Below are 20,361 nucleotides of genomic sequence, written 5' to 3' on the forward strand. Positions count from 1 at the left end.
TTTGGATGTTTACGTTGCCTTGAGTAGCAGGTGATCCATCACTGCCTGCCAGCTTCCCATCCTCTCCGCCTCTGGTGAAGATCCGCTTTCGTAAATTCCTGTCACACAAGCAGAAATGGACTTGTAGGCTGGAGCCTCCTTGCTGTCCCTGAGACCACTCTCTCAGCCCTTCATGGTGATAAATCAAAGGACCGCAGGAACTTTCCTTGACAAAGTCTTGTTGAGAAAGACATTTGTGCAGTCATTCAGAAAAGGGCTGTGGCAAATTACAAGACAGATGAGGTCATCCATCACTGCAGCCTCCCAGCCAGCCAGGGGAACTGGACAGCGAGTAGAGAAGGTATAGTTTCAAGGTGATAACAGACAAGGTGCTCTTCATCCAGCCAGTTTAACCAGCTAGGCAGAGTTTTAGGTGAGCAAAGACACCAGCGGATGAGTTTGTTTGATTAGTCGTTTTTAAAGAAGCACTTTTTTTGTTGAAACCCTACTGGTGAAATTTACAAAACTACTGAACGTTAGGCAGGGTTCACACTTGTCCTGCAAGGTAACACATTTTTTTCCCACACCTGCGTGTATGCTATTTTTACGTTTTTCCGATTGTATGAATTTTTACCGGTATTTTATGTTAAAAAAAAAAGAACAGAGGTGCCAAAAGAATAAAATGCAATACAAGTGCAATAAAACTTTTAAAATATGTGGCAGTGGTGGACTTACCTACTCCAGAGGACAAAAATCAACAAACGTGTTAGCGTTTAGTAATACAATGTATTGATATACTCCTGGGTTTGTTTGTAATGCGTTTCGCAGGTGTGACCCTGCTTCATCAGACAGTCAGGTTGGAGGATACAATCTAATAGACGTCCAGGTCTGGGCCAGGCACCTGGCACATCATATTGGGCTCTCGGTGTCCCTGTGTTTTACTGGTATTTGTTTATTCCTGCATACTTATGGCAAGTGACAATTTGTACAACTCATGTGGAACACTGCTGCAAGCCGCCCATTTTTAAACCAAGTACTAAATGCAAAGGAAGTAATACACAGTGTAAACAACAAATAGGATAATATTGAGGATGTGGGGGGTCCTTTTTAAGAAATGCCAAAGTTGAGTCAAGTGTGAACCCTGCCTTAAAATAGTCCCAAGATAGTTACCTAAAAAAGGCTGCTTAATCCTTGAGAGTACACAGAACATTTATGTTGCGCTTTTCTCCTGGCAGTCTCAAAGAGCCAGAGCTACAGGCACTAGGACCCTCTCTATAGGCAGTAGCAGTGTTAAGGAGTCTTGCCCAAGGTCTCTTGCTGTATAGGTGCTGGTTTACTGAACAGGCAGAGACAAGATTTGAAACCTGGTCTCCTGTGTCAGAGGCAGAGCCCGAAACCAGTACACTATCCAGCCACGTGAGAGTAGTTGCACAAATTTCATATAATCGTAATTTCACAATTATGATGCAAAATTGTAATGCAAACAGTTGGGCAAAAAAATTAATTTAGTTTTGAACTGTAATCAGGAAGCATAATTTTTCATTATTTTACCGTAATTTCGTGGTTCATAGCAAAGTCCCCATACATGCTTTCATCACCAAATTTGCTATGTATGTTAAGGAAAATAGTGGGAACAAACCAAAAAAAATCGAAAAAAAACCTTGTCGTTTTTAAAAAAATCAATTTTAAAAATGCAAAAGAAAAATGTTTTTTTCTGAGTTTAAATATCAATTTCCTCAAACGTCAAAAAGTTTTTCAAAATAATCCCTTAACATTGGTAGCAATTTTGGTGATGATATCACGTATGGGGGCTTGGCAATTAATCGCTAAAGTTAGCAAGAAATAATGCAAAATTATGCAAACTTACGATTGTATTATATGAAATCAATTGAACTTCCAAATTGTAATTATGTATGTAAAACTATTTGTTTTTTTTCTCTGGTTGGACTTGATGGACGCATGTCTTTTTTCAACCAAGCTAACTGTAACTATTTATGGTCATTGTAGCAAAAATTGATTTCCAATTTTGCGTAATAGTAATTAGCAAATTATGATCACCACTACTCCAGAGGCTTCCTGTGTCCTCCTGGAGACCACCACAGCTGCCGGGGCCTCCTGAACATTGCAGCTGCACTCTTCTTCTTACACGAGTGCGGCCTTGCTGCACCTGCAGGAGTAGATATTAAAGCAACCAGTATAACTCCACTGAATATCCGAGAATTTTTTGTGCAAAAGTAGTGTCAGTCAACGCGTTTCTCAGCCATTTCCCGCATCATCAGGTCAATAAAACCACTAGAAGTGCCTTCTGGCCAGAGATAGTTAGACTTGAACGTTGTGTATAAAACACGTGTTACGCAAACTATGTAACACGTGTAATGCCTGGCAAAATTAAAGTGCGCTGTCTGAACATGTAAAAAAAATTATTCTGAATACACCCATTGTTTCAAAGAAGATAAAGGGTAACGGGGTTGATGTATGTACCAGCGGTAATATTGCGGTTTACAGACAGCGAACGGCTATATTACCCTTACTTCTGGCAACAGTACCGGGAGTTACGCTATTAGCGCGACTCGCGATACGTGATAAGTGTGGCCATTGCTACGATAGTGTTGTTAGTAACGTACACCACCGTAGCAACGGTCGTGCTACTAATAGCATATCTCACGGTACTGCTAGTGGAAGTAAAGGTTATATTGCTTTGCGCTGTCTGTGCACGGCAATATTACAGCTGGTGCGTGCATCACACCCGTAATCAGATATTTTACCTAAAATATTACTGTTCGTTGCTTTTGTAGGAGATGCAATGCTATTTGTTCCAAAGGGGAACTGAAGTAAGAGGTATATGGAAGCTGCCATATTTATTTCCTTTTAATCAATACCAGTTGCCTGGCAGCCCTGCTGGTCTATTTCTCTGCAGTAGTATCTGAATAACACCAGAAACAAGCATGCAGCTAGTCTTGTCAGATGTGACTTTAAAGTCTGAAACACCTGATCTGCTGCATGCTTGTTCAGGGGCTATGGCTAATAGTATTAGAGGCAGAGGATCAGCAGGGCTGCAAGGCAACTGGTATTGCTTAAAAGAAAATAAACATGGCAGCCTCCATATACCTCTCTCTTCAGTTCCCCTTTAATGGCTGTAACTAAGAGCACATTCTCAATTTATAGGTGTTCTACTGACAGAGACGGGTTTCTGGAAAGGCCCCCGAGGCCCGGGCCTTAGGCGGCTGCAACCGGGGGAGGGGACCTGAACACGAAAGAGGAGTTGCTACATATGAAAGGGAGGCTAAAAATGGGAAACAACACATGAAAAGGGGAAACTGATGCTCAAGGGAGCTGCTCATGAAAAAATGGGGGCTACAATAAATCAGTGTTCTCCCCAGGCTCTTTTAGCCGGGTGCTCCACCCGGCTAGTTTTGGTGACCACCCGGCTGTCATCGGCTCTCCTCTTCCTATGCTGTAAGTAGAGTTGCTCACAGAAGCACTGGCCCTGCATTCTCATCTCGCCCCACCCGACTACTATTTCATGCCACCCGGCTGGAAGAAATTTCTGGGGAGAACACTGTACATGGATGATACACACGGAAGAGGGGGCTGCACATGGAATGAGAGGGGTGCTGTGGCACATGAAAGCAGAGACACAACATACTTGGCCTAGGCCCTAGGGGCACACAAAGTATAAATCCGGCCTTGCTCACTAACAGTTCTAGCATAACTCTCTGCATACAGTTATTTCAAATCACAGCAATTCTGGAAGTAACACTGTGATTTTATAATACAGCCACAAAAGAAGGTTAAAAAATATTAGTTCCTGGAGTTCTGTGCTGACTAAATAGTCATCCTTTTTGCACGGGTACATCTGAAAATGGCGCAGGGAGAAAAATGGCGCACCGTTCTGCCGATAAATGTATCATAAAACGATATTTACCGTTTTAATGTAAATACAATAAAACGGTAAATTTCGTTTTATGCTACATTAATGATTGCAGAGCGGTGCGCCATGATAAACATGCGGGCTAGCATAGGCAGCGGGGGCTGGGGGAGAGAGGCAGCGGGAGACTAGAGGAGAGAGGCAGCGGGAGACTAGAGGGTATAGGCAGCAGATGTATGCAGAAGCATACGTTACCTTATCCTGGGCCAGTGATCGCTCCTTCCCTCCGCTCCTTCCATTCGTTTGCTGTAGTCCCGCAGCCGGCCAATCAGCATGCGGAGACTGAAGCCACATGGTGATTGGCCGGCTGCAGGACTACAGTAAACGAATGGAAGAAGTGAAGGAGCGGAGGGAAGGAGCGATCGGCGGCCCGGGACAAGGTAACGTATGCTTCTGCACACATCCTCCCCGCTGCCTATGCCCTCCAGTGTCCCGCTGACTCTCTCCTCCCCCGACCCCCGCTGCATTTTTGAACACTTATAACGCTATTTAGCGTTATAAGTGTAAGGAAAACTACCTGCGCCATTTTTTAACACTTATAACGCTAAATAGCGTTATATAATGTAAGTCTATGGGGCGCCCTTTGTATTCCCCTGGCGCTGTGCGCCATTATTAACTGTCACGTTTTTGCACACCCGTGATACATACTGGTTCAATACTTCATTATTTATGACCTCTTGTGGTCATTTAGGGAACAACACATACACAAACATTCTTCAGCTCCTTTTTGGTTTGTCAGACTCAAAACCTGTAAACACAGTATTAGTATATAGTAATTTAGCTGTACAGGTAGAGCGATAATTGACACTTCCATATTGCCCTTTTTTATTGCTTATTTCTCATCATGAAGGCTTTTAATCTTCACGCTTGGTTTACACAAATGTTTTATCAACAGTAAAAATCTGTATTTAAAAACCCTTAACTATAACACACTCATAAATGCTTGCCATAAGAAGCATATTCAACAAGCTTAGAGGGACGCATTGCTAGAATGGTGGACTGCAGGAGGAGCACCTAATGATGTAAGTATCTATTTTTATCTTTAACATTTGCTTTAGGTACATGTCAAACAATCCATACAATATGAGCAGCTCCCCTGCACTGGCTTCCTATCCAGTCCAGAATCAGATTCAAGATACTGTGTCTGACCTACAAATCTGTCCACAAAACCTGCCCAAGCTACATTTCCGATCTTACACAGAGGTACACACCTGACCTAGCCGCTCTATCCGCTCCTCCAATGAACTTCACCTGACCACCCCCGCATCACCCAGTCCCATGCACGCCTCCAGAATTTCTCAAGAGCTGCTCCAACACTATGGAACTTCCTACCTCTACCCATTAGGGCAGCCCCCTCCTTCAACATCTTCAAGAAGGCCCTCCAAACTTACATTTTCACTCTGGCCTACCACCCCTCACAAGTGCCCTAAGCCCACAGCTGAACTCTGGTCCCCTACCTTTCATGTCCCTACCTCTCCCTCTAAATTGTAAGCCTTTGGGCAGGGTCCTCCTCCTTGTGTATCCAACCTGTTCATGAACCTCCATTACCGTACACCCATGCTATGCATTTGAGTGAACTCAACTTGCCTAATCTTTATGCTCCCATCCAGTGACTGACTAAGCATTACCTTGTATTCATACTGTGCTGCGGGATCTGGTTTTCTTGTATTCCTGTATTGTCGTATTGCTGTATGTCACCCCTAAATATTGTCTGTAACCTTAACTAATGTCCAGCGCTGCGTAATATGTTGGGCTTTATAAATACAATAAGTAAATAAATATGGTAATATTAGTTTAACACAGTTTAAAGTCACCTGAAGTGAGAGTGATGTAAAGGCTGCCATATTTATTTTCTTTTAAACAATGCAGATTGCCTGGCAGTCCTGCTGGTCCTCTGCCTCGAATACTTTTAGCTGTAGAACCCTACAAATAATTTTGCTATCTCAAGGAACCCCTGCAAGTAATTTTGGGACCTCGAGGAACCCCTGCATTTATTTTGCAGGACACATGGTCTATAAAAATAGGTGTGGCTGTTTATATAACTACCCCCTAATACAGTATCTCCTTTTTCTAGTACTTTTTTATTAATGTGCTCATTATTCTGACCCCCAATTTAGTGCTTATTTTTTACAGTGCCCACTATTATAATGTGCTCTATTATATGTCCCCCAGGATGGGGGGAAATGTCAAGGAACCCCTGGAGAGTACTCAGGGAACCCTGGTTGAGAAAGCCTGCTGTAGACCCTAAACAACCATGCAGATCAGGTGTTTTTGAGGTCTGACTGGATTAGCTGCATGCTTGTTTCAGGTGTGGGAGATTAAGACACCACTGCAGCCAGGAAGATCAACAGGACAGCCAGGCAACTGGTATTGTTTAAAAGGAAATAAATATGGCAGCCTGCAGCCCTTCAGGGTTCCATTAAAACCGATTAAGGGCCCTTTTACACTAGCTGCGTTTTTCCCAAAAACGCAAAACGCACGCGTTTGCTGATTCGTAAGTGCAGCCTATTTAAAATAAGAATCTTGGATACTGTGTTACGATTTTAAAAAAAAAATACGCAAACGCATGTCTGTGCGATTACGATGTGTTTCAATGTAAAGTACTGCATAGGAATGCATGAAAAAGGCATAGGAATGTGTTTGCGTTTTGTTTTGAATTAGCCACTAGTATCTATTTTCAAAAATCAAAACAACACTTGGCAATCAGAAAAACGCAAACGGAAATGCAATTGCATTAAAAAAACGCACAAAAAACATACATCAAAATAGGTCAAAAATGTTTTGCAGTGGAAAAAGGCCCTATGTGTAAGTTGGCATTACCTTCAACCATTGCTTGCTATGACTGTGCAACAAACGTCTCAACTAAATGTCTCTGTAAATATCAAAAGTTAGAGTTGTAATTTTAACCCACCAATATAATGAATGCCATGCTGTGTAACACCAGCGTTCCTCCAGCACATGCCACATGACGTAGGAGTTCCGCCGCAGCTGCGTTAGTGTTAGGATGGGTCATTCTTCACTAGGTAAGGGGATGCGGGCAGTTATGTATAAATACAGCAGTTTATCAGGTCACAAGAATTCCTCCCTCTTATTTACAGCGCTGCAGATGATAGAAAGCTCAAATTTTCCAGCCGGCAGCCCAGGCAGCAGCACAGCTGGATGAGGAGGATGGTGGGACGATGACAGCTGGATCCTGTGTACACAGCAACCTCCTCACCACGGCGATGGCAAGGTTCAAGTTCAATAACCATGGACTTTACCAAGAGTCAAACACTCACTACGAATAGAGGAAAACAAGACTGACTGAATTGATGTAGTAAAGAAGATTAAAAGAGTCGCTCCAGCTTCAGAGGAAGGTCAGTACTGCTTTCAGCGTAGCCAGACTGAAATCCAGTAGCCTTTTATTACAAGTAACTGTTTTCAGTAAATCCTGCAACAGTCCAAAAATGGCTCTATGAAATTTTAGTGCTGCACTGTCTAAAAGTGGCCATACAGCTGTAGATTTTGTGGGTGATCGACTATTCGATTCAATAATTATTACTGAATTGGATAAAAATCGGTGGCACCAAAGCATGCCCGATCAACGATGCAACCAATTTGGGGCCGAAATTGGTCGCATGTATCAATTGGACATGCTGTAAAGTCTCAGGCCGACATGCTCGATTGGGTGCTTAGCACTAACAGGGTGCAATACTCGCGAACGATGAATGCGATGGAAAACCCAGCCACTGTCCCCTCTTGTGTACATGACCAAGCCCCCCCCCCCCACACACACGTGCCCCTGCATTAATACTTTACCCGTCCTGTGTCCGCTGCTGTGTCCGGATTCCTCTTCTGGATTTACGCCCCACGTGGTTGCCAGCCCATTGCACATAGGATGGGTGTGTGACATCACACACACGACCCTTGTGCTGTATGCTGGCAACCACGATCGGGCACAAACAGGGAAGAGGAATCCGGACACAGTGGCAGGCACCAGACAGGTAAAGTATTAGCGAAGGGGCCGGGGGGGGGGGGTAAGTAAATGTATGTTGGGGGCAGTGGCGTAGCTAAGGAGCTGTGGGCCCCGATGCAAGTTTTACAATGGGGCCCCCCAAGCACTCTATACATAGCAATTGATACGGTGCACCAAAACCTGCCAATTTCAACTACAGAGTCAGAGGTGCAAGGAAGGGAATGGGGAACAGTCTGATAATGATTACCACTATTCAAAGTATCTATAGAAGTGATTATTATGAGCACAGGAGCAATAGAGAGCTAATACTGTAGTTGAGGGAGGGCCCTTCGGGGCCCCTCTGGCCCAAGGGCCCCGATGCGGTTGCTACCGCTGCACCCCCTATTGCTACGCCCCTGGTTGGGGGGACAGCAGCCAGGGGTGACAAGGCAGCCATCAGAAGGCCAATTGCCAAAAGATTTCAAGCTGAAATCTGGCTACATATTGGTAAGCAGTGGCTGGATGGTGTAATGGTTAAGGGCTCTGCCTCTGACACAGGAGACCAGAGTTCAAATCTTGTCTCTGTCTGTTCAGTAAGCCAGCACCTATTCAGTAGGAGACCTTAGGCAAGTCTTCCTAACGCTGCTATCTTGTCTAATTTTTCTCTTGGATTGAGCATAAATGGTAAATGCTAGGCCAGCTTCAGTTAGTACTGTTGTGGTACAGCGGTTAAGGTACTTGCTCACCACACAGTGAGACCTGGGTTCAATTCTCAGCTATGGTATGTAAACTGGCTTTTGAAATAATATAATTCTCTGGCAGATGAGACCCTCCTCCCTCCGGAAGGAGGGAGGAAGGAATAGGTAGAAGGGTAGAGGGTGGAGGGAGGAGGGGCCCACAAGAGCCTAATTAAAATCTCCCTAGCAGCTGTCCCTTAACTAATTAGTATAGGCAGATGAGTGAGTCAAATGGCTCAAGGACCTTGCCTTGTATAAGGGGGGGTGGGGCTCCACCAGTGAGTGCCGTCTGATTGGCAATAATGTGTCTGGTGACTGTGATGGAGAGGGTCAAAGTTTTTGCTCCATAGAGCATTATGGGGCGAATCGAACTTCTGGGAAAGTTTGCGTTTGGTAGGCGAACGCGAACCACCGAAGTTCGCCTGGAACCGTTCACCGGCGAACAGTTCGGGACATCTCTAGAAGTGAGCTGCCTTTCCATCATCATCAGGTGCCTGTAGGCACGTGCCTACTGTGCCTTATGGTAAATCTGGCCCTGAATAACAATCGAAGTGGAAATCCAGTGAATATTTCACATTCTTTTTTTTTTTATTTTTTTTTCTATCGATACTCTTGTATAATGTTATAATTTCCTGCCCGGTATCTTTCATCTAAATCTCTGCTCCGTGCGGAGCCAACTTCTGGCGCTTAGCCCCGCCCCCTTGCAACCAATCCCCAATGCATTCTATTTACTAGAGATAGAAAAAACGTCATGGTGTTTTGTTGCAAAGGGGAAGGGCTGCAGATGAAAAACTCCTCAACCTGTTAAATGACTATCTCATTCGCTGCCTTCTCCCAGGGGTGGTCACTCGCGGCAGCTGAGTGTGACGCCCATGGGTAGTAGTGAACAAGACCTGGAGCTGGACAGTCGTGGCAGCTGGAGCAGGTGAAATTTAAATGCACAGGCATCGGGGGGGGGGGGGAGCAGGGGGTGGATGCATTAATACTAGTAGGACCTCTCCTAGCATTTCTATATAATGACCACTTGCTCAAGGATCAAAAAAAAATTGGACTTTTATTAATTTTGGAAAACGTACTATTTACCTTGTACAGGAGGGAGAAGAGCAGGCGAACTAAACCTTTTGGAAACTATTCATTTTACTTTAAAGGAGAACTGTAGTGAGAGGGATATGGAGGCTGCCATATTTATTTCCTTTTAAGCAATACCAGTTGCCTGGCAGCCCTGATGGCCTATTTGCCTAAAGAAGTGTCTGAATCACACCAGAAACAAGCATGCAGCTAATCTTGTCATATCTGTCTAAATTTGTCAGAAACACCTGATCTGCTGCATGCTTGTTCAGGGCCTATGGCTGAAAGTATTAGAGGCAGAGGATTAGCTGAATAGCCAGGCAACTGGTATTGCTTAAAAGGAAATAAATATGCCAGCCTCCATATACCTCTCACTACAGTTCTCCTTTAAAGTGTAATTTCAGGCAGGCACATATCTACCCCTAGCTCATTCTTCCAACTGGCTTGTCTGTATTATTAGCTGCTAATAATAAATACATGGATTTCTCTACATGGCTCTGGACTAAAGCTATGTACACATATTAGATTAATATTGGTCTGAACCTGTAAGGATCCGCGCGGCTGCCTGCGCAGGCAGGCAGCCTTTTGACCACTGTTCAGGTCTGCATTCTGCAGGTCTCTGGAAAAGAGACCTTTTGTCAGTTGTGCAGCTTGCTGCTGAGGAATTTGCATACGTTTGTCATGCAGATTGCCTAGCCACATTCTTTGTGGGCTTGCTCTATAAAGAGCTATGTTTCCCACAGTAAGTTGCTGGTCATAAGGATTAGTTCCTGTGAAACACTCCAAGTGTCAGCCTTGCTCTTTGTTTGAAGATTAGCTTAATGTAATTCCTGGGACTGCACTAGACAGGTTCCCCTAGTGCAGTTAGGATTGCATATCTGTTTTGTTTGTTTGTTGCGATTGTTCTGTCCCTGCGGTGGTCGACAGGAAGTCATTCTGATTTTTGTTCTTGAAATATAGCCGGAGCAGCGGTTGCTACCAGCTATCTCCTCTACCTGTCTTGCCTGGATCGCACTCGCCTTGCGCTAGTGCTGTGGATCCGTCTCTCTCTCGTATTTCTGTTTTCGTGTATCTGTCTTGTCTGCTACGAACGCTTGCTGGAGGCTCGGTGAGGTAACCGTTAAGCAAGCGCTCGCGTCCTCTGTTTCATGTTTGTCTGTCGGTGGTTAGTTAGGCGTGCTTGTCTCTGTTGTGCTTATCACGCGGGGACCGCGCATAAACGCGTGCACTGTTGCGAATGAGTGCGGTGTTCGCGTTTAGCTAGCATTTGTTATTTTACTTATCTTCTCATTGTATGATTTGCTGTGCCTTTGCTACTCTCGTGTTCTGCCTTGCTGTAGCCTTGTGTCACCCTTGGCAATCGCCTCTCTCGCGATTGCGTTCCTACTTCATATCTGCTGTTGTGTATGCACCGTCGCGGGTTGGTCGACTAGTTTGGTGCACACACATACAATCTGTCCCTTTGCTCAATCTCATTCGCAATCGCTTCTCTGGCGATTGCGTTCTCACTCGGTTTTCTTGTTGTGTGTCTGCCGTCGCAGGTGGCGGCTAGATTGGTGGACATACATACATTCCTCATCTGTGCTTATTCGGTCTTGTGTCTCTGTTAGCAATCGCCATCTCTGGCGATTGCCCTCTCACTTTGTCTTCATGGTTGTGTGTTCATCGTCGCAGGGTGGCGACTAGTTTGGTGAACACGCATTCCCTCTGTCGCTTTGATCTCTCTCTTTCAGGGCTATCTTGCCCTGCGTTTCTTCCCTTCATGCAATTCCTGTCTAGCGTGTGTGGCAGGGCAGAGGAGCTGTTCCTCTGCACTCCACAGCTCCCCCTGTCGACAGGAATTTCCCTCTACAGGTGCATTGCACCTTTTGCTGGGTTCTCGCAAATTATACGCTTGTGGAGGATTTCCGCAGTGTCAGCGCACGTCTTGTGCGCTGATCACGGAGAGAATTCCACAATCGTTACAGTACCCTATTAAAACGACCGATGAACAAGCTTTCAACCAATTTTCGGTGAGCAGCTGCGCACGACCAACTGTCACCGACAACGATATTGGGAGTCGGTCGTGATCCATCCTGTTGGATTTTTTCAACCGATGATCATTCGACAAAGGGAGTGTGTACAGTTAATTTAACCAACGAATAAAGATCTTGTGTACAGCGCACGTGCCACAGTGGATTGTTCATAATCGCTCATGCTTGTACAGATATCGATCATTTCAGTTAATTGCACCTCAGACATCACTTTTGCATTATCTATCAATCCTTTCTTTCTTGGATTGTTCATGTGTGTATACTAGTAAGTCATTTAAGATCGTTAACCTTTGCTGATCGATCGTTGGTTAACGTTCATTTAGACCAATTTTCATTTGAGTTGTGTATGTACCTTAAAGAGGAACTGTAACGCCAAAACGGCCCCTGGGGGGTACTCACCTCGGGTGGGGGAAGCCTCAGGATCCTAATGAGGCTTCCCACGCCGTCCTGCGTCCCTCGGGGGTCTCGCTGTAGCCCTCCGTACAGCCGTGACGTCATTATTTACCTTCCTGGCTCCTGCGCAGGCGCTCTTCTGCCTCTCGGCGCCGAAGTAGGCGGAAATACCCGATCGCCGTCGGGTCTGCTCTACTGCGCAGGCGCAAGTTTCCGGCGCCTGCGCAGTAGAGCGGACCCGACGGAGATCGGGTATTTCCGTCTATTTCCGTGCCGAAAGTCGCCACAGCGCCCCCGCTGGAGCCAGCAAAGGTAAATATTGAACTGACAGTCGGCACAGTCGCCGGCTGTTCGGAGGGCTGCAGCGAGACCCCCGTGGGACAGAGGACGGCGTGGGAAGCCTCATTAGGATCCGGAGGCTTCCCCCACCCGAGGTGAGTACCCCCCAGGGGAGGTTTTTGTTGTTACAGAGTCTCTTTAAGCCTTAGTCGTAGTATACAGTCCTCGAAAGCTACTTCTGACAGATTCAATTTCTTCTTCCACTCTGTTTTTCTATATATATATATATATAATGTCAATTTTCCTCTTGCAATTTCAAGAAAATGAATTAGTCAATAAGCTGGAAAAAAAAGTTCAAATAGGAGAAAAAGCACAAAATGACATTATTGATTGCGCTGTGTAATGACTGTACAGCGGGCTATAACGATCCATAATTTACTTGTTCTGATGTTTGGGGCTTTTAGCTGTCAATAGCTTCAATTTAGTCCGGCAGTATTTGCTCCCAGTCATCTTCCTTTGTTAGGGATGTGTAGCGGCAATCTATCTCCACGGAGGCCCGGATTTCTGCATAGACCCGGAGGTCAGGGTGGTCCGCAGAATGACCCCCTGAAACTAAGCATCAGAGGCGGGTACCATTTTATATACATTTTAAAAAAGAAAGTTTAAAATATTTATAAAAACTTGCATTTGTACTATTAAAAATAAATGCAACAAAAATATACTGTTAACAAAAAGAAAAATTGTCCTATAAATCATTCAGAGCAAAAAAAAAGTTTTTTTTCAACCCACAAAAATACAGTAAAAAAAAAAAAAATTTGCACCAGTAAAAAAAAATGTCATCGGAAAAGTAAACTTATCCAATGACAGTTGCTTTTGCATACTTTTGATGATTTCATGGAAATGAGACATTGAAGATTCAGATTAAGTACAATTAAGTACTTTTTCCACCACTACAGTATATCTTCGTCCTCTGTGACTTCATCTAAGCCACGAGGACGTAGATATAAGTCGTGTAGCACCTAGGTTCTCAACGTGTGGTACATGTACCCCAGGGGGTACTTCTTATGGTTCCAGGGGGTACTTGGGCTTGATATACTTAACCAAGAATAATAAATTTAGAGTTTTAGAAAATTATAAATCTTATTTAAACAACACAAAATTAGTGTTTTAGATAATTAAAAGCAATAGTAAATGCTTGGAAATTGTTTAGAACCAATTATCATGTGCTATGATTAAATATATATTTGTCAAGGGGTACTTGTGATAATGTTTACTATGCTAGGGGGTACTTGGTGATTACAGCGTCTTAAAAGGGGTACAAACCAATAAAATGTTGAGAAACACTGCAGCAGTAGAAGCAGTGCTGTGCAGGATTGGGCATTGCTCCTGTGCACACCTCCGGCAATATCTACAGCAGCATTAATTGGTGAAAGCGAATATATGTTCCCTTAGCCAATAAGATTGATTTTTACCATAAAAAAATTATTTTATTTCCTCAGTTTATAGTGAAAAATACACACTGTAGCATTATTTCAGATTCAAATATCTTCACCATTAATTGTGACAGGAGCGTAATTTAAAGGGGTTCTGTGGGGGGAACCTGAGGATAAAAAACGCCACTTAACTGGGGCTTCTATCTGCCCCATGTAGCAGTAATGTCCCACACCGTCCTCCTCCAATCCACCGTTCCCCGCCACCGGCACCGGGCATTATTCGTGTGACATAGCCGAATAATGCGCGCTCCCGCCCGCGTCCTCAGAAGCTTACTGCGCAGATGCAGTACAACGTTTTCTTGTACTGCGCCTGCGCAGTAAGCTTCCGATGACGCGGGCGGGAGCGAGCAGGCATGCGGCAGCCGCAGTTGGATGGCGTGCCGCACTAGACCGGGGCCAGCAGCGGGGAACAGCGGATCGGAGGAGGACGGCGTGGGACATTAGTGCTACAGGGGCTGATAGAAGCCCTAGGTAAGTGGCGGTTTTTATCCTCAGACCCCTTTAAGTTTTGTGATAAACGGTAGAAATAGCCAAACAAAATGTGTGTTCTTTATCTATAATAGCACTTTTTATTTTTAAACTGGAATTGGTAAAACTGAGAAATAATGTGTTTTTTTCCATTGTTTTCCTCTTTTTCCTATCAAAATGCATAGAAAACAAAATAGTTTGAGGGAAAAAATGCCATTCAACGAAAGCCTAGTTAGTCTTGAAAAAAATGATATATATGTCATTTAGGTGTCACAAGTAGGGATAACATTATTGATGATTAAATAGGTACATAGCTGAGATGTTAAAACTGCTCTGGTCCATAAGGTGGAAACAAGGTCTGGATGTGAAGTGGTTAAAGTGGTATGAAGCTTAGCATTTCCTTTTTGTTCCAAAAGATTATTTATATTTACAGCATAAAATCTATTACCTCAAAAATAATTTTTAGCAGAACAGCATTCAAACAGTTATACACAGCACTTTGCTTTTCAGTGTAAATCTCCTTGCTTCAGTGGGCAGTTTCTGGCAGCATAGGACCCCATCAAGATAACTTTATCTTTTGTTTACATTTGTCAGATACATTTAGTAAACATTAGCAAGTCAAAACTGAGCTGTACTGAGCTGAGAAGCAGAAAGAGCTGAGAAGTGATAGACAGTAGATAGATTTGAATATATAAATACAGCAGCTATACAATTAAATGCATTGGCAGCTTTCAGAGCAAATAAACTGTACTTTGGGAATTTGAAATGTGTAAACAGACAATATTACTTGTGCATAAAAGCAAATATGATAACTGTATGGGTACTAAAAAGTAGAAAAACACATTTTTATTGAATGTTATGGCAGAGTTTTCTCTAACTTTAAGAACTATCCTGCAGAATCAAAGGGAGAAGAAGCAACAGTTCAGTTTAGATGACGTAATGCGCGTATATATACGTTGCCTGTATATCAAGATGTTGCTTGCTTATTAACTCAAAATATCATAAACATCTTTGCTTGTCTTGCAAATTTCTCTTAAAGGAATCATCAGGCAAAGTTATAGTAATTCCGATTTACTTACCTGGGGCTTTCTCCAGCCCCTGGCAGCTGTCTGTCTCACGCTGACAGCTCCATTCGCAGCCGTCGGCCCAGGGTCTCCCCGCATGGTGCAGAGGACGACTTCGAGGTCGTCCTTACTGTGGATGACCTCAAGGTCGTCCTCTGCACTGTGCGGGGACTCCGGGCCAGCCGCTGCGAACAGAACTGTCAGCGTGGGACAGACAGCTGCCAGGGGCTGGAGAAAGCCCCAGGTAAGTAAATCAGATTTACTATAACTTTGCCTGTTGATTCCTTTAAACCAATTTACTTGCAATCCAAGGTTTTACTGTATAGTGGTTTCCAGTGGTGGACACGGTTAACAGTAGGCCCCTGTACTGAACAAACATGGGAAGTATGACATGGCAAAATGTGGTCATCATCATAACAGATTGTGGTCAGAGTCAAGAAATACCCATAATATAAAAGTAAGTGTACCTATCATCAGGCCAGGATTTACATCACAGGAGCCTATAGGCACAGATGTCCTGGCATCCTAGACCTCGTCCTCCATGAACCTACAAACCCTTCCAAACCGCACTGCAAGTGTACTGGCTGTCAGAGTTGTCAATTCTCCCTTACTTCCTTTGCCTGCCATAGGCAGCTACAGGTGTCCCTTAGCATTAGGTAGCCAGGGGTCTCCTCAGTATTAGATATCTAGTGGTGCCCTCACTGAAGGGAGAGGGAGCTGGGTGAGTAATCTCTCATTTACGCTCTGCTCGGGACTCTGCATAGGGAAGGGGGGAGGGAGACAAAGGGGGAGGGGAGTGAAACGCCTTTCCATCATCAGGAGCCTGTAGGCACATGCCTACAGTGCCTTATGGTAAATCCGGCTCTACCTATCATGTTACATAGTGTGGGTTTTAAAGAGGAGCTGTTAGGTATAAGGTCTCAGAGAAAATAAACACATATATCAGTAGCTAAAGATTGGCTGTACTTACATTACATATGCATTTCACTGTCCACGTTAGGCTCCATGTTTTTCTGTCAAATGTGTCGTCATGTCCTGGCTGCTTCCTGATCACAGATAAGCTCCTACTTGAACAACACAGTGTGCAGTGAATATTAATGAGCCATGTGGCTAGGAACAATAGCTGACTCCTGCAGAGTACTCTGCCCCGAGATTTATCAGTGCTACACGCTGGACTGATTACAAGCTTCTGTAACGTCTCATTAGCAGCCGAGGGGAGGGCCCCAGAATGCTTTGCAGTTTAGTATGCGGCTTGCGTCCTTATGGGTCTATAACAGCCTTTAAGATAAGCACACATCAAAGGTAACTGAGATTTTTATCTTCACTAATGGCTTTTGGGCTTCCTTCTAAACTGTTTAACACAGGAGAATAGAGGTTTAAATTAGCTTCTGCAGCCTGACAGTTACTCTTTAAGGTGGCTATTACTTAACATTATGGCTCATATATGACTACTATGCCACAAGCAAACATCACTGCTCTTTTGCAACAGTTTCCCACATGTTTCTACAAATACAGACTTACATCTGTAGATTTTTAAATAGAAAAAAAATACGTAATTTACCAAAGTGAGCAGATAATACCAATGGCAGACAGATATAAATGACATGCAGATAACATCAACCACAGGCAAATCATACCAATCACAGGCAGATAGCGATAGAAAGTTTCTAGTAAAAGTCATTGGTTTTAGTGATAGGCTGGCAGTGATAGGTAGATTCCAGTGACAGGTAGGCATTAATATGTTGCATGTTGACGTGTTGCGAATTTGTCCTAGAATACAGCAGAAGATATTCTGCAATCTATTATTTCACCACTAGATGTCAGCATTGAACATATTTTTAATCTCACTAATATAAATGCGAAAGTTTGGATGTTTGTTACTCGATCACGCAACAATGGCTGAACGGATTTGAATGAAATTTGGCACAAGCAAAGTACATTACCTGAAATAACATATAGGATACTTTTTATCTCCATAATCAAAAAGTTGCCTGAGACAAATACAAATGTCACTGTGAAAATGTAAACTGCAGCCATTCTTACACTGTTAATGGCAGGGTTCTCAAACTTTGCACAGTTGGCCACTGGTGACTGGGATTAGTATTCAGAAAAGTGTGTGAAGCCTATAAAAGCCAATCAAAATTCACCTATTGATTTTCAAAGGGAGTATTTAATTGCTGCCATTCTTGCACTGTTAATGGCACAAGCCTCAAACCTGGTACAGTTGGTCGGAAACAGTAAATTCGGGCGCCTGAGGCTAGTGGACAAATCGGGCGCCGCCATTCACTCCTATAATAAATATCGTTTAATGGGCGCCCGATAGGAAAAAAGGGCGCCGGTGAAAAATAACGTTTTAAAAGCGGCGCCCGGAGACTTAATGTTTTATTACTGCTTCTCATGATTACACATTATTTAATTATTTATACATTTTTAAATATTATTTTTAAACGAAAAACAGTACAATATTTTTTTTTTTACATTATTTTTATACGAAAAACAGTACTTTTTTTTTTTTTTTTTTTTTACATTATTTTTAAACGAAAAAAACAACAGGGGGGTCTTAGGTTTAGGCACCAACAGGGGGGTCTTAGGTTTAGGCACCAACAGGGGGGGTCTTAGGTTTAGGCACCAACAGGGGGTCTTAGGTTTAGGCACCAAAAGGGGGGTCTTAGGTTTAGGCACCAACAGGGGGGTCTTAGGTTTAGGCACCAACAGGGGGGTCTTAGGTTTAGGCACCAACAGGGGGGTCTTAGGTTTAGGCACCAACAGGGGGGTCTTAGGTTTAGGCACCAACAGGGGGGTCTTAGGTTTAGGCACCAACAGGGGGGTCTTAGGTTTAGGCACTAACAGGGGGGTCTAGGGGTTAGGGGTAGGTACAGGGAGGGTTACTTAGGCACCAACAGGGGGGGTCTTAGGTTTAGGCATCAACAGGAGGGTCTAGGGGTTAGGGGTAGGTACAGGGAGGGTTACTTAGTAATTTTTTTTTTTTAACGTTATTATACGTTTCAGTATTTTAACGAAAGATTAACGTTTTTACAATTGCCGATTTAATGCACAATATTTAATGATTTATAACTTTAAAAAACATTAATTTTAAACGAAATCCCGTACAATACATTTTTAAACGTTATCCATGCTTATCGTTAAAAACCCGGCGCCCTTTTTTCCCAGCGCCCCTTTTTAACGTACGCCAGTTGGTCATTGGGAGGCTGGGGTTCAAATTCAGAAAAGAGGATGGAGCCACAAACAGACAATCAGATTTGTTTCATTTCAATGCAAATTAATGATGCCAAAGACTGCAAAGCTCACAAACTAGGTCATTGACTAATTGAGTAATGGTGAGGTAGGGTTAGAAAAAGTAGGCGGAGCCAACACCAGCCAAATACATAACGGGCTACGCCGGGCCATCAGATAGTTAGTAATAATGACTACACACATTTCAGACCAGACCTTCAGTAATCTAAATCTTCCTACACAATAGAGGTAAAAAAAAAAAGCCTTGAGATGAAAATATTTGCACAGTTGATCCTTTTTATTAAAGCCAATTGAAGATTCTGATCACAAAAATGTCTTTCACAAAAAGAGGTAAAGTTAGCCTGAAGCTGCCTGGGAAAAAGATCATTATTATCACTTATTATTATAATTGGTTTATAAAGCACCAACATACTCAGTGGCACTGTACAAAGTAAGAAACAAACATGAGGTATATAATAATACAGACAATGGTATTGGTATACACCAATATACAAAAAACAGAATTGGTAAATATAGTAAGAAAAGTAACAGGAGAGCTCTGCCCTTGCCAGCTTACAATCTAAAGCAGGGGTCACAAACCTTTTTGTCTGAGAGAGACATAAACACCACATATTTTAAAATGTAATTCCATGAGAGCCATACAATATGTTTCAAACTGGCACAGTAGGGCTCATGTCCCTGTTGCCATGGTGATGTGTACACAGTTGATCTTCCGGGCAGCGGAAATGTCAGACACGTCTTCAGCTTCTCTTGGGTTTCAGCAACACCAGCAATTTCCCCGCGAGCCAGACAGGAGAAATACCGACTAACAGCTTGTACAATTAGCTAACTGACTTGGGGGTTGATTCACTTTGTAGGACGAGATCCCCGCACTTTGATTGGCCCAATAGGCTGCCTGTCACTTGACAGTAGCGTGCTTACTTTGAAAATGTTATTTGCGCTGCCACACTAAGCTGCGCTGCTTGAGCGGTGTAGCTTAGTGAATCAACCCCTACAGATTTGTATGTGAGCCAGATGTAGCCATCAAAAGAGCCACATCTAGCTCCCGAGCCATTGGTTCCCTACCCCTAATCTAAAGGAATGGGAGGGAACAAGAGGTGGGGTAGTATACAATAATCACACCTAGAGGAATCTTATTTTTAGGATATCTAGTAGGAGTGCAACTTGGCCTTAGGACAAAGGGGGGAATGGCCTAAGGTAGAGTGTATGCTTGGAAAAAGAGAGCATTTAAAGATATCAAAGGTTTGAGAGTGATGGATGTGTTGTGGAAGGGCATTCCAGAGGAGGGGTGAAGCACATGAGAAATCTAGTATACGTGAAGGCGAAGAGGTAATTCTAGAGGAGGATAAAAGACGGTCATGTGCAGACCTGAGATTGCAATTGCGTTGGTATCTGGAAACTAGTGAGGAGATGTACAGGGGAGAGCGATTGTGTAGAGCTTTGTAGGTCAGGGTTAAAGAGGAACTCCAGTGAAAATAATGTAATTTTAAAAAGTGCTTATTTTTTTTTACAATAATTATGTATAAATGATTTAGTCAGTGTTTGCCCATTGTAAAATATTTCCTCTCCCTGACTTACATTCAGACATTTATCACATGGTGACATTTTTACTGCTGGCAGGTGTTGTCAGTGGAAGAAGCTGCTGCTTTTTTTTTGGGGGGGGGGGGGGGCAGGTGGAAATAGCTGTTATTTCCCACAGTGCAACCAGGCTTCCACAGTGTGGTGTCAGC

At 43.5% G+C, this 20,361-nt stretch overlaps 1 protein-coding gene across 2 annotated transcripts in view; it reads left to right on the forward strand.

The window, feature by feature from the left end:
• The window catches only part of LOC137545532 (fatty acid-binding protein 1, liver-like), a 226,034-nt gene that overhangs the window by 113,644 nt on the left and 92,029 nt on the right, over nucleotides 1–20,361 (forward strand). Inside the window, exon 2 of one of the 2 annotated variants that reach the window (XM_068266879.1) lies at nucleotides 7,006–7,263. The exons of the other annotated variant lie outside the window; for it this stretch is intronic. The gene's annotated coding sequence lies outside the window, so the exon portion shown is untranslated. The remainder of the gene's footprint in view (nucleotides 1–7,005; nucleotides 7,264–20,361) is intronic. 2 annotated transcript variants of the gene reach the window in all.

Source organism: Hyperolius riggenbachi, chromosome 1 (assembly GCF_040937935.1).
Source record: "Hyperolius riggenbachi isolate aHypRig1 chromosome 1, aHypRig1.pri, whole genome shotgun sequence".
Classification (NCBI taxonomy): Eukaryota; Metazoa; Chordata; class Amphibia; order Anura; family Hyperoliidae; genus Hyperolius; species Hyperolius riggenbachi.